A 15,289-nucleotide genomic window follows, 5' to 3' on the forward strand; every position below is an offset into this window, starting at 1 on the left:
ACCCCCACCAACTTCTTCTAAAATGCTCCACACAAGCGTACATGTGAACAAAAACGCAAAAAAACGACATGTGGCCATAGCTCAAAAACTTGACCTGATTGAGCAAAACCAATGTGATTTTTGGATTCAGCGCATCAGATTCATCCTAAATCAACTGAAAAAAACGCAGACAACAGATTTGTTGTTGACCAGTGTAATATATAAAATTATATACTCATTGCTTGATTTTCATTAAACTCAAAATTAGATGCCTCAGGCAGCCACCTCATTCTGCCTAGCGGGAGATCTGACTCAGTAGGTAACAGGAACCCTATACTGTATTACCTTAAAGAGTTAACTGGGGTTTTTTTGTGGCGTGAATTTTCATAGGCACTAGTCTACATTACATAAAATACATGAAGACAGAGAAAAAAAGTGAAGGGCATATATATAACATTAGTTTTAGGTAACAATAAGAAAAAGGAGAAATAAGGATGAAATTTAAAGTAGACCTACAGGAAACACAAGATGAAGAAGAAGAAGAGAAGAGTTTGGATTTGATATCCTGCTTTATCACTACCCTAGGGAGTCTCAAAGTGGCTAACAATCTCCTTTCCCTTCCTACTCCACAACAAACACTCTGTGAGGTGAGTGGGGCTGAGAGACTTCAGAGAAGTGTGACTAGCCCAAGGTCACCCAGCAGCTGCATGTGGAGGAGCGGGGAATCAAACCCAGTTCACCAGATTATGAGTCCACTGCTCCTAACCACTACACCACACTGGCTCCATAATGCATACTCTACATATTACCCAGAGGTGTCATGACTGAGCCTTGAACTAATGAGCTCCTCTTCTCTGAATCTCTTTTGGTGCAGCCCATTACTCCAGCAAACATCCTGTTGTCCCATGGGTCCTTATCAGGGGAAGGTGTTTAAAGCAGAGGGGAGAGGCTTCAGAAAGCAATTTGGCTAACATGCCTCCCACTCTCCTTTAAAAGGGTGGGATGTGAGGAGAAGGTAAAGGGCTTGGGGCAAGCAGTGAGAAGAGGGGGGGGGGAGGTGAAGGAATAGGCACAGGGACATCAAGGTGTAAAGTGAGGAGGAGTTGCTCAGGTGTAAAGGAAGAGGGTTGGTGAATGGAGCAAGCAGTCCCTAGTTAAAAACACACACAAATGTAGCAGAAAATAATGATATTATATTTGGACATGGTTGATAAACATGCAGACACTAAATAGCATATCATTTGTTAATGATAATAATATTGAACAGTGGGCAGAATTCATCAGTAAAAGAGAAGGAACCATAACTTGAGTAACTTTAGTCAATTTCTCCTGCTCATCAAATCTGCAAGGAGAAGGGACTGAGATGTACACACACATTATCTTCTGTCTCTGGATACTTTTGATTAACTCCTATTATAGTAATTTCAATCACATCGCATTTGTGCCATGTTTCCCTCCCCCTCCCCCGCTCCACTGATGTTGAAACAAAACATTGGCAACCCAGTCAGTTTTTCATGCAAAAGTTAATTGGAGGTAAGTTCAAGAACATGAATTCTAGTCATGAATGCACTGTAATCAAATTATTCTCTTTTTCCTCCTGTTTATGATACAGTGTCAACAATGCATAACATTACTGGACTTCAGCAGTCCCTTCTTATTATTCATTGCTGAAGTATTTAATTATGCTACTATTCATTACTGAGAGATGTGAGGTGTAGATTAAAAGAAAAATCTCTGGTGCCGAGCTGCCAATAACCACACTGCAGGTTTCAATTACGATATAATTATTTTAATTATTCTGCTTAACTCTTTGGAAGCAAAGGTTATAAGAATAGCTCTCTTTTCTGAATGAGCGTGAGAAAATTGTTTGAAGGAGTAGCAGAATCCTGTTAAGAGATGGTAGTGCATTTTCAGAACATGAGTTGAGCCCTGCTGGATCAGGCCAAAGGCCTACTGTCTGCATTCTGTTCCCACCAACCATTGTTGTTGTTTAGTCGTGTCCAACTCTTCGTGACCCCATGGACCAGAGCACACCAGGCACTCCTGTCTTCCACTGCCTCCTGCAGTTTGGTCAAACTCATGCTGGTAGCTTCAAGAACACTATCCAACCATCTTGTCCTCTGTCGTCCCCGTCTCCTTGTGCCCTCGATCTTTCCCAACATCAGGGTCTTTTCCAGGGAGTCTTCTCTTCTCATGAGGTGGCCAAAGTATTGGAGTCTCCATATGTCCATGGAATTCCAACAGGCAAGACATTATCACAGCAGCCCTCTTCTGCTCATGTTTCTTAATAACTGGCATTCGGAGGCAGGTGTAACTGCTATTTAAAGGATGTACAGTACGTAGAAGTAATCTCTCTCTCTCTCTTTCTCTCTCTCTCTCTCTCTCTCTCTCTCTCTCTCATGCCCTCTCCCTTAGAATAGTGAAAGGGAATAGACTGGAGCTTTGTATGAGATGAGCACTTATAAACTTGAACGGTGTAGGAAAGATTTTCATTTAGATGTGGCTCCTTTGGGGGTAAGAATTTAATATTTCAAATCTGTACCTACTGTCTTAAACTCCCTGGTATAGGCTTATGCCTGTTGCTATTTCTACCATGCTATCATTGTTCAAAATTTCTACCTCCCAATGGAACCCAGAGACAAAAACACCAAAATGGTAGCACAAGACATTTGAGAATAAAATAAAACATATCACAAATATTAAGAGCATCCAAAAACATGTAAACATATCCTTTTCTTGCTGCCACTATAGTTTTCCCTTTCCTCCACCCCACTGCCATTTGTGGTTCTTTGAGAAAATGTTACAGTACAGTGCCTTTTTCCTGTTACTTTTTGTCTTTTTTGATCGACTTATTCCAGCCTTTAAGTTAGTGGGTTGTGAATGTTAGATATCCAAGTTATTCACTTCTACAAACTGATCAAATTACTTTGTGTTGAATGCCTGACTTCTTGGGTTCTTTAAATAGGGTTTTCACATTCAGTGTATATGGCAAGATACACCAACCTCCGAGTATAAAAGAAACGCGCAAGAAAAAAAGGCAGGATGGAAACAGCTTAAACTGAAAACTAACTGGGATGTATGTTTTATTAGGAAGGGTGTTGTTTCCCATACTGTTTTCAAATAGTAGCTCAAGACACAATTGCTGCTTATCAGACTGGTATACCTTATCAGACTGGTCCTATTCAGTGTAACTTTACACTGTTTTGCCCAAACTGCTGCACCCATTCTGCATCTCTCTCCCAGGGGTATACATGAGATTTGTGTTACATGTAGTAAAACTACCAGAAAATATCCCCTCTTCTCTCATCTATCTGTCTGTCTATCTATCTATCTATCTATCTATCTATCACTCTTCCATCCTACAAATGAAAGTGATTTTTAAGAATGCTCTCCACAACCTAATGTACAGAAGCAAGTGAACATACAGGGAAGTTTCCTATTAACAATAGTTTCCTGCTTTATCCAGATTGTAAAACTGTGATTTAACAGCTTTGGAACACAACCAAGTTATGAGAACACTGTTTGAAGGTGGTTTATTCGGTTGACTTACCCTGAAGTTGGCTTTTCCTGACCTATTAACCATTATTTCTTGGGTTGTATGAAATGGGACTGCACGAACACCCACAGGGCTAGTTTATATCTTGGCCTACTAAAATATGATCACCGGAACCAAATTATGAAACACAACCTGAGCACATGACAAAGCAATAATTATACTCTGATTATTCTTTTTTAAAATAAAATAAAATAAAATCTTCTGTTTATAGCCCACATTTCTTCTATCACAGAACCAAGACCCCAGGAGTTAAGAAACTTTTAAATAAATAGTTTTATTGCTTTTTCTATGCTGCAGTTCAGGCCAGCCTGATTGAAATTACACTACCTAAAGGGGGAAGTATAAGGCACCTTTAGGAAGACATTGATGTTAATTCAATCTAATTTAAACTGTTCTGACATTTCAGATTCTTTTGATTGCATCCAGACATGCTGAATTTGATAGCACCACTTTACTAGGCCTACAGTTATAGAGGAACAATGTAAATTCAGTATAGAAAATAATAGGCTGTAGGTGCTGATAAAAATAAAATTATTCACAACAGTATTGTGGTCTGTTCTTTATTACTGCTTCCAGTAGTAGATTGATTTGGATACCATTTGTCAATGCCATTGAAATGCTTTTAAAATTAATACTTTTCATGATGTTGATCATAGAAACCCTGAAAATAGATGGTGAATTATTTTTAGAGTGACAGGTGAATGAAACATTAGCAAGAAGGTGGATTTTTAAATGCTGTTAAAAAGAAACTTATATAGTGGATTTCTTTCTTTCTTTTTAAAACCCTCTCTGTATATTGAGCTTAACCTTAGATGCAGCACAGAGAAGAAGAATGGATGTGAGGTATGAGTAGACTCATTTTCTTTACATCCAGTCAATAAAAAATGAGCTTTAATACCTGGCTTTGACTATTTTCATTCACTACTTATAATGATCAGATAATTATTAGTCAGAATTTTCATGAGTTGGAGTTGCCTTTGTTATGTTACAGATTAAGTAGACCTATTGCTGGCATGAGTTTATGTTTGCATATTTATGGTGGACTTATGACAGACTTACACATATCTGTGACTGACATCAGTTGGTCAGTGCAAAGTAGCTGCTTGATAGGAATCCAGAACTGAAGAATCTAGTGTATTTTGTAAACAGAAGTCTCTTTACACCAATACACTATCCCCTGACTGCATCCCACACTGGGCTATTTATCAGGATACTTCTTAGTTGTGGATAGTTGTATATATTTTACTGTATAGGAGAATCTTTCTGTGACATCCATTCTCAACTTATTGATGAACATGCTGCCTTGAAATCTAATAATTTTTTTGAGCACATGGGCATTCAATTTGTGCAGCAATGAGATATTGTGGAATAGATAGGCTTTGTATAAACTTGCCAGTATATTCTTCATTTCCAGTTATCAGGGATGAAGTCATCTTAATCAACCGACCAAATCTAAGTGCCATTCTGCATGCTTCCTCTTTGATGAGGAGAGGGTATGGTTATTGGTAGTCCTGGGTACTAGATCTAACATCACTATGCTAACAGGTGTGCTCTGCTAAGTTATAGCTTCTTACACTTAAGTAAGTAAGGCAAAAGTGCTTCTCACTGGGTTGATCCAGACATACATTTCTACCTGGGGAAGGAGTATTCAAGTCATGAAAGGACTGTTTTACCCTTTACATCAGAGCATTGCACAAACTCAAAGACGCACTCTTGCTTGTGCAAATTCTTACACAAGCAGAACCCTAACAACTATTCTAGAACTTATTCTAGCCATGGATGGACTTGTCATCCAGTATTTGTCAGGCAGATATTTGCAGAAGAGCGCTGGCAGTTGTTTTTCTTCTGCTCACAGTTCCAGCTAACCCAACGTATGAAAGATATTGCTCACAAGTACTGCTAATACAAAGCAGAGTATAGAGATCTGATAGTCACACTTTGCCAATCAAGTAAATTTCATCACTGCCATTGGAACAGCTGTCAGGTTTGTGTAGATTTCAATTTGCTTCTGAGAAGTATTCAGTCATGAATGATTCATAATTTGAGAGGCGAATGCTCATGATTTGAACACTATCAAACTTACTTTGGAGAGAAGCTTTCAACGAGCCAAATAATGTTCTTGAAGGAAGAGAAATTGTCCCTGTTGGGTCAAGTTTACATTAGCAGTTTACATTAGCTGTATATCTTTGTCTTATTTACTGCTTTGATCACTTACATAGGAAGCCTGCTATGTAAATTCTAATATATTCTCTTGTTTACCTTATCCATCTGAGAATTTGTTTTGAAAGTTATAAAGAGAAAAATCCAACAGTTCTCCAAGTCTAATTCTGTATAATGAATCAACTTATTTCCTATATCCCTTGCTATATCCCTTGCATTGGAAGCAGGGAAATTTCCATAGTGATATTTTCAAAATATTTCACTCTTTAGATAACATTTGTATGGCTACCACACAGTGAATAGTGAATTGCTGATTTCATGCAGTCATGCAGGACTTCACATGCAAGGATGGGACCACTGAAGTATTCTTGCCCACATGGCTCCTTTTATAAACCACAAAAATGACCTTTTTAGTTATCCTGTGTCTACATGCACACTGTGCTACATTTGCCACCAATTTCTTGATCAACTGAAAAACTACTTGTTCCTCAGCAAGCATTATTTTTTCTTTTTAATACGCCCCTTTCCAAAATCAGCCATCTAACTTATTTTTCCTCTTCTAGGAGGCACTGATGGCCACCAACCTGTATGGCTTTAAAAGAGGTTTAGACAAATTCATGAAGGAGAGGGCTATCAGTTGCTACCAGCCATGATGGCTGTGCTCTAAATCCACAGCTGGAGACGGCAATGCTGCCAAATGCCAGTTTCTAGAAGCCACAAGAGGAGAGAGTGCTTTTGTGCTCATGCTGTACTCCCTGGTTTACCACAGGCTGGTTTCCCTAGTTGGCCATTGTGAGAACAGGATGCTGGACTAGATTGGCCATGGGACTCATCCAGCAGGCTATTCTTATGTTCTCATGAAATGGAATCTGTTATGTACTGAAGTTCTCACCCTGGGCCAGCAGGAGGGTACTGTAGATAGTTATGCAAATAAGGGATTGAAAGTGACGTTCAGTGATTGGATAGTTTTAGAAAATTGTTACAATTACGTTCTAGCGGAGCTCTATATAAGCAGGCTGACTGAACCCTTCAGTTCAGTTCTGTTCTCGCCTGTGAATAAACAAGAGCTGTTTGAAGAATCGCTGTGTCGTCTGATATGTTCACCCACAACTTAACAGAATCCATTCAGTGAACTTAATTTAAGAGTGAGTTGCATGGTTTCCATGAGATGAAAGGGAAGCAACATGATACAGCACTGGTCACTTGTTTTATGATTTGTTGTTATACACATACCATTTTCTGCAGTATTTACTTTGCCCTGGACATGCATTATTTACTTGAGAATCCATCAGGCTATATTTTTAGCTATTGCTCATTGATGGATTCCCCTACCCAATTTGATGGGTGTTGCATGAACATACATTCCCATTAAGGCATAGGCAGCTGTACACAACAACAGTTTGCCAAAAGGTAGGCTATTATATTAGGAAAAGAAATACCTCCTTTCTCTTTATGGATAAACACCATATTTAATTTTATCCTCAACTTTTTATCCTTCCAGGTAAAATTATGAATTTCTCCTATACATTCATTCCATGGGATTATTCTTTATGTATTTAACCATCTTTTCACAGCAACGAGAATTTTGCTCCCTCATCTGTTACAAGGAGAGTATATAGTAGTTCAGTATCTCTTAAATCTCAACCCTAAATTGACTGATGACCATTTCTGCTTCTAGCCAGAGCTTTAAAAAAATCTAAATAATATATCTTCCTCTTCGGCATGATTCCCCTCTGATATATTTGTAGAGTATATTGCTTCCTAAACTTCTTTTGCCAAGCTCTTAATCTCTGCTCACAAAATAGATGCTTCATTTCTGTGAACATCTTAGTTGCTCTCCTTTGTACCTATTCCATTTTGAATTCATTTTGCAACTTCAAATGACTGCAGATATAGCCCAGTTTCTCTTTGTGGTCTTTTAGATGATTTAGATAGGGTAAAAAGGAAAACAAGCAACAAGTTTGGTTATATTGGTTCATAGGATGTTCACAACACAACATTCTATTCATGGTTAAAGCTGGAAATATTGTACTCATTCTAAACTCAGCTAACACATACTATCTATTGTAGTAAAGGGAACCCCTACTGATTTGGTTGTAAATTTTCCCTTCTTTAGTTTTTCACTGTCCCTAAAACTGGCAGTAGCAATATTATCAGAAACAAGTGTCTGCAGTTGAACACAGTTTAGTTTAGAAAATGAAAGAAACCAAGCTAAGAAGAATATTATAAGCAGTAATCTTTTAATGTTGTGACAGATAAGTCAGCCTCATATCTTTCTAAGCCATGGAATGGAATGAATAATTACCACCCCTTATTCAAGAAACTGCATGTCCAGTTCATCCGCAGAGTTGCTAGTGTGAGATGGTAGATTCTCAAGCACATGTCTCACAATAGAGTCAAATATTATGTCTTTTTCAGGGAATTTGAATTCTATTTTTAAAGAATGCATGAAACTGATCAGCTACAATACCTCCCCATCCCAACTTTCTTTTGCAGATTTGAGTTCACAGTTTCTTTTGAAAATTTGTTGCCTTTCATCCCTTTCTATGCTGGGATGTCTGCATATCTGCAAGCTTAACTGTTTGAAATGTGGCTCCTGATTTATTAGATTATTGGAATGTGCCAAATAAAAGCTGTTCAGGGAAAGTTGCCTATAGTAAAGGTTAAACAACTGATAAGCATAAACATAGATTTAACACACGCATTTTTGTAAAAATCAAATTCATTAAACACAAGTGGGTTACCCACATTGAAATTAGAGATGAGGGAAATGAAGCAAGGTTTTCCTGGCCATAGCAGAGTAGAAACTAAGCTCCTTCACCATAATCACCTTCTAGAAAATTCTGAAATAAAAAAGGGAATCTATTTGTAGGTGAATTGCATAAAGTGCAATGCATAATATTTTGCACACTTTCTTCAATTTAACCTGATCTGAATATAAAAAGATGGTCATATGTTGGGCTATTACACCAAGCTACAAAATTTTCTCAGGTTTTATTAGGATCCTTATGGAGGAGACTCTTGAGAGTCCCATGGACTGCAAGAAGATCAAACCTCTCCATTCTTAAGGAAATCAGCCCTGAGTGCTCACTGGAAGGACAGATCCTGAAGCTGAGGCTCCAATACTTTGGCCACCTCATGAGAAGAGAAGACTCCCTGGAAAAGACCCTGATGTTGGGAAAGTTGGAGGGCACAAGGAGAAGGGGACGACAGAGGACGAGAAGGTTGGATAGTGTTCTTGAAGCTACCAGCATGAGTCTGACCAAACTGCGGGAGGCAGCGGAAAACAGAAGTGCCTGGCGTGCTCTGGTCCATGGGGTCACGAAGAGTCGGACATGACTAAACGACTAAACGACAAATCACATTATAAACCACAATGTAAAATAAAAATAGTGCCGTTCACTGCTACATACAGTAATATAGAATGGTGGCAACATTCTCAAGGGTAGTAAGATAGTATTGCGCTTCAAGACCACAACTTTATTAAACACAGAATGTGAGTGGTATTGGCTTAGGCACTGGAATCTCCAAACTATATCAGACTCACACCCACTTTCATGGGGAATCTGATAAAGGGTGAAACACTGCCAGAGGGAGCCTGGCCGGTGGCAACCGACTCAAGCTCACCCCCGGTGTCTCTGTGGGGTCCTGGTATGGCCCTAGCCCCTACCACGGGGATTCGGACAAGAACCAGGGCAAACCCTGGATTTCTTTAATGGAATACCCTTGACCTTGGAGGGGCAGGTGGTGGCCGCACCTCCCCTCCCCACACAACACTGATCCAATGCCTGACCGCCTAACCTTACAAAGTTGTGACGCTTGCTAAGCGGTAGGCGAAAACCAAATGGCCCTGGCAATTTGCTAAATGGAAAAATTCCTACCATGCCCCCATTACAAAACAGGCAACCAACAAAGTCCATAGCAAGGCCAAATGCACCAACTAAAGGGGGGTGGGGGTGGGGGTGATCTGCTGCACGAAGGCAAAGAGGTCCAGCAAACGACATGCAGGGTTTAAAAGCATTTTGCAGACACCCCCCAAGCCAAGCAAGAGTGGAGCAGGGCTAAGCTCTGCCCACACTGGGAGGTAGGGATGTTCAGTGGTCTGAGTGCAACACGTACCCTCTTTGAAGAAGATCCGACTTATTGTTCCATCCTCCTCTACTGAATGCAAGTAATTGTTAGCTTAAGGCAAACTTGTCTTAAAATGTCAGTGTACATAGGCAATAGGGCTGTTAAACCGAATCACAGAATAATGCTATTATCAGTGCTTTGTAACTTTTTATTTAATATTGTACCTATCTTGACAAAGATATGACATTCAACTATTAAATCTTTCATAGATTTTAATTAACATATATAAAATTTGCAAATTAGTGTGTAATTATCTGAGCTTATCTGGGAGACCAACCGAACTCAATAATACATTTCTAGCAATACTGCATACTAAAAAATTCTGGGTAAGAGCTCTCAAATCATGTATTTGGATTTAATACTTTTATTTCTCAGAGAACTGCCCTGTGATCTTTGGATGAAGGGCAGTATAATATAATATAATATAATATAATATAATATAATAATATAATAATATATAATATAAAATAATAATGCTATGCATATGTAGTCTGCACTCTGTTGTTGTGGTAATAGCTATAAATATGCTCAGCTACATTGTGCCATTTGGGATTTTTTTTTAAAAAATGGGCAAAGCAGAGAAGGAAGTACCAAATTAGATTTCAATAAAGTTGTCTTGAAAATGCAACTTCACTGACACTGGAAGAGATAAATGTTCACTTTCATTCTCCTTCTCATCCTGATTCTAGAATCTCCAGTCTAGTCATCCACAAGGAAACATTAGGCATATCTATTCAACCCGAAAAGCCTCGGGTTACAGTTCTGCTTAAAAGATGAGTTGGCAGCGAGCCACAAAATCAGGCTTATGTTGTTTAGCCATTTCAGACCTTGTTATGTGAAACCTAAATGCCAAATCGGGCTTATTGCGTTGCACAGGTAAAATGCTGCAGTTTGTATTTTGTGTGCAGTGCTGAGGAACTGGATACCTTCTCCTGTTTCCTTTCGGAGGAGGAAGGATCCCATCTGGCAACTTTTTGAAGCATCCCATGGGTATTGGGGATTCATTCGACCTGCTGAAGCTCACACAATTATTTGCTGAGGCCTGGCAGTTGGAAGTGTTTTGGCAGAGGCAGAGAGATGGGCACCTTTTGACTTCTGTGAAAAGAGAGATGCCGCTGCCACAACATAGCTCAGCAGAATCTGTCCCTAAGCCAATAAAAAATAAAAAACCCAACGAAAACAAAACAACCATGTTGGAATGTCTCCAGGGTATATTGAAGTGGAAATACATTTACAGATTCTTGTAGCCTGTGGCTATAATAGTTATATTTTGTGTTATAGCAAGTGGTAGGTAGCAATGCAGAAATTGTCACTTTTCACCTGAAATCTAAAGGGTCTGTGGTATATTGAAAGAAGTTGAAATTTTTTAGGGTCAGGTTTGTTTGTGCACATGCTGGCCACAGAAAAGCCTTTGCTTGCAAAGGAGGACATTGCATTGCACTTGATTTTCATGAAATGTCGTTGTTAAGGGAAATTGTAGACTTCTAGCAATAGATTAGTATACCGGTGTCATGTGCTATATATGCATAATAAATCTGTGGGTCCGACAGTTCTCTTTACTGACTAAAACATGAGTTATTGGGGACTTTAAATGATACCATACTAATAATTTGCACTGAAAGAGCTATGCAGGCCGAGGGCCTTAAGATGAATTAATCAAATAGAAACCCTTAGATATACTTAGAGAAAGGAAAATGAGATTAGAGGTGACAGTTTACCCAGACAAAGGAAAATAAAGTGGCAGGTTTATTTAATGAAAAATAAAACAGGGATTCTTCCTATTGGCAGAGCCAAGGAAAGAAATATAAGAAAGGAAGATTGTGGAGGATGGAGTGGTTATGCGGTTAAAGGGTTCAGGTTGTCTGAAAAAACCTGACAAATAGGGATTAGAGGGTAAAAGAATGAGTTTGTGCATCAAATTATGAAGAATATGATGTTAGTACAAAAGGGTAAAAGACGATCTAGGCCACTTGGGTGAGGATTATTACTGAGAAGTGATAATTGAGGTTGGAGGGAAGACAAAAAGGAATTTCAATTGAAAAGGGATAGACAAGTTTTTAAAATGAAGCAAAAACAGGGTTTAATGAGAGAGAGAGAATGTATGCCATTTAAATTTCTTTTTCATTTAATCCATTAGGTGAATAATACAAATGAATAATCCATGTCTGGTTTCAGGGTTCATCCCCACTCCTTGCATGCAATGCCTCATAAACTCTTTCATAGAGGACATAGAAGGAAATCACGGCTACGCATTCGTCAAATGGATTTGGAGGGCATAACATTTCTTAGATTTTGCCTGGTATGCTTCTGCGGGTGAAAATGTTAAAACTAACAAAAGGCAGATAACCATGCAATGTTCAAGGTTTGCCTCAACTGAAATGAAATGATGTGTCTCAAGGAGAAAGTTGTTTGAGGCCAGAAAGCTTTTGAGGGCATGTTGTTACAGGATTCCAGTGAGGGTCCAGGGAACATTGCTTTCTGATCTTTGGTAATCTTCCTGAATATCTACAACCCACAATCTAGTGTGAGACTGCTTGTTATAGGGTTGTTGCTTTTAGTACATCGCAGAAGAAGTTGGTTTAACACATACAAATTCTGTTTTCTGGGCAATGACATCAGTACTTTCATTATATTCTGTTTAGCACAGGGAAGATTTTGGTGCAAGCAAAATGAAAACCCATTCTCTGTAAGTCCACAAGAGCATCTATGACTTGTGTGGCATGGCAGGTAGCTTAGGTACTTTACTCGGACAATCCTGGTCTAAATTGAGAGAAATAGCAAGAGCTATGAGTGAAGACTTTTAAGAAAGAATTATAAGGGTATATGCATTATAAAGATTGCAAAGGTAGCGTTTCTGATTGGCTACTAGACACAGTGGCCATGCTCTGCCTTCGAGGTTAGAGACATTATGTTTCTGAAAACTAGTTGCTGGAAACCACAGGAGGAGTGCTCTTGTGGGTTTCTGAATGTACCAAAAAGTTAAGGTGTTAATGATAACACAGTGTTAACAGTCTTCAGATGTACTCATTTAATCAAAGGCTGATATTTAATTACTATTATCAGTCCCTCATGTTATGGGAACCGAAGAACCGAAGAACTTTCTATGATCTTCCCCACAAAGGACAAAAAAAAGTAAGTAAGAAAGAACAGTAGACTAAATTAATTCTTGTGCAATTCCACTGAGTAAGAATACGTAATACTTCTTTGGGCTGCTGAAAAGATGGAATATATTTTCAGCTGAGGAGTGCTTACAGGCTGTGAAGATGTTACTGATGCCGAAATGAAAGAGGGCTGCAGATCTGAAAAATGAATCTAAAGTGGATGTTGTACGTTGGAGTAAAGACTTGCAATCAAATGCTAGCAGCAGAAACAGTGCTGGATCCACTGAGAACAAAGAAATGGGAGGTTAATAAACCATACCAAGAAGATTAGAGAAGACATTGTGCCCCAGAGGTTATGGAAAAGATTGAAGAATAGAAGCAAGAGATTTACTTATAGCTTAAGGAAAGTCCTTGCTGCAAACAATCACCTCTAATACTAGCTTGTGTGTTTCTAAAGCATATTTTAGTAATGACCACTTTTATATCTTGCTGTAGTAATAAGCCTTTGAAATGCCAGGGATAAAGAGAAATACCTTACAATGTTTTGGTTGAATTGGCATGCACCTCTTAATACTTTGCATGGTTTTTGCATGTTGTTTTTTAAAAAAAATTGAGCATCACTGTTATTGTTACGCAAAACATAGGGTTTTGTGGGGGGTTTTAGTTGTCTTATTATAAGCAAAATGTTCTATGGACATTATCAAGTTTAGCAGCAATCCTGCTAGGTGTTGTTGTTTAGTCGTTCAGTCGTGTCCGACTCTTCGTGACCCCATGGACCAGAGCACGCCAGGCACTCCTGTCTTCCACTGCCACCCGCAGTTTGGACAGACTCATGTTTGTAGCTTCGAGAACACTGTCTAACCATCTCGCCTTCTGTCGTCCTCTTCTCCTTGTGCCCTCCATCATTCCCAACATCAGGGTCTTTTCCAGTGAGTCTTCTCTTCTCATGAGGTGGCCAAAGTATTGGAGCCTCAGCTTCACAATGTGTCCTTCCAGTGAGCACTCAGGGCTGATTTCCTTAAGAATGGATGCATTTGATCTTCTTGCAGTCCATGGGACTCTCAAGAGTTTCCTCCAGCACCATAATTCAAAAGCGTCAATTCTTCGGCGATCAGCCTTCTTTATGGTCCAGCTCTCACTTCCATAGATCACTACTGCGAAAACCATAGCTTTTACTATACGGACCTTTGTTGGCAAGGTGATGTCTCTACTTTTTAAAATGCTGTCTAGGTTTGTCATTGCTTTCCTCCCAAGAAGCAGGCGTCTCTTAATTTCGTGGCTGCTGTCACCATCTGCAGTGATCATGGAGCCCAAGAAAATAAAATCTCTCACTGCCTCCATTTCCCCCCCTTCTATTTGCCAGGAGGTGATGGGACCAGTGGCCATGATCTCCGTTTTTTTGATGTTGAGCTTCAGACCATATTTTGCGCTCTCCTCTTTCACCCTCAATAAAAGGTTTTTTAATTCCTCCTCACTTTCTGCCATCAAGGTTGTGTCATCTGCATATCTGAGGTTGTTGATATTTCTTCCAGCAATCTTAATTCCGGCTAGGGATTCATCCAGCCCAGCCTTTCGCATGATGAATTCTGCATATAAGTTAAATAAGCAGGGAGACAAAATACAGCCTTGTCGTACTCCTTTCCCAATTTTGAACCAATCAGTTGTTCCATATCCAGTTCTAACTGTAGCTTCTTGTCCCACATAGAGATTTCTCAGGAGACAGATGAGGTGATCAGGCACTCCCATTTCTTTAAGAACTTGCCATAGTTTGCTGTGGTCGACACAGTCAAAGGCTTTTGCATAGTCAATGAAGCAGAAGTAGATGTCTTTCTGGAATTCTCTAGCTTTCTCCATAATCCAGCGCATGTTTGCAATTTGGTCTCTGGTTCCTCTGCCTCTTCTAAATCCAGCTTGCACTTCTGGGAGTTCTCGGTCCACATACTGCTTGAGCCTTCCTTGAAGAATTTTAAGCATAACCTTGCTAGCGTGTGAAATGAGTGCAATTGTGCGGTAGTTGGAGCATTCTTTAGCACTGCCCTTCTTTGGGATTGGGATGTAGACTGACCATCTCCAATCCTCTGGCCACTGCTGAGTTTTCCAAACTTGCTGGCATATTGAGTGTAGCACCTTAACAGCATCATCTTTTAAAATTTTAAATAGTTCAGCTGGAATGCCATCACTTCCACTGGCCTTGTTATTTGCAATGCTTTCTAAGGCCCATTTTACTTCACTCTCCAGGATGTCTGGCTCAAGGTCAGCAACCACACTACCTGGGGTGTACGAGGCATAACTGCTAGGTAGGTCGATATTATTATCAATCTTCTTCTTCTTCTTCTTCTTCTTCTTCTTCTTCTTCTTCTTC

The 15,289-nt window shown here is 39.4% G+C and overlaps 1 protein-coding gene and 1 long non-coding RNA gene across 6 annotated transcripts in view; one reads left to right on the forward strand and one right to left on the reverse strand.

Annotated features, from left to right (window-relative positions):
- Positions 1 to 15,289, forward strand: part of NAV3 (neuron navigator 3) — a 441,074-nt gene that overhangs the window by 72,011 nt on the left and 353,774 nt on the right. The window lies entirely within an intron of this gene.
- LOC310658719 overlaps positions 1 to 15,289 on the reverse strand; it is a 28,469-nt gene that overhangs the window by 2,504 nt on the left and 10,676 nt on the right. The window contains exon 3 of one of the 2 annotated variants that reach the window (XR_014502451.1): positions 7,861 to 8,538. The exons of the other annotated variant lie outside the window; for it this stretch is intronic. This is a non-coding gene — a long non-coding RNA (uncharacterized lncRNA). Of the gene's footprint in view, positions 1 to 7,860; positions 8,539 to 15,289 lie in introns of those variants that run through there. 2 annotated transcript variants of the gene reach the window in all.

Source organism: Podarcis tiliguerta (assembly GCF_965153285.1).
Source record: "Podarcis tiliguerta genome assembly, chromosome: 10".
Taxonomy (NCBI): domain Eukaryota; kingdom Metazoa; phylum Chordata; class Lepidosauria; order Squamata; family Lacertidae; genus Podarcis; species Podarcis tiliguerta.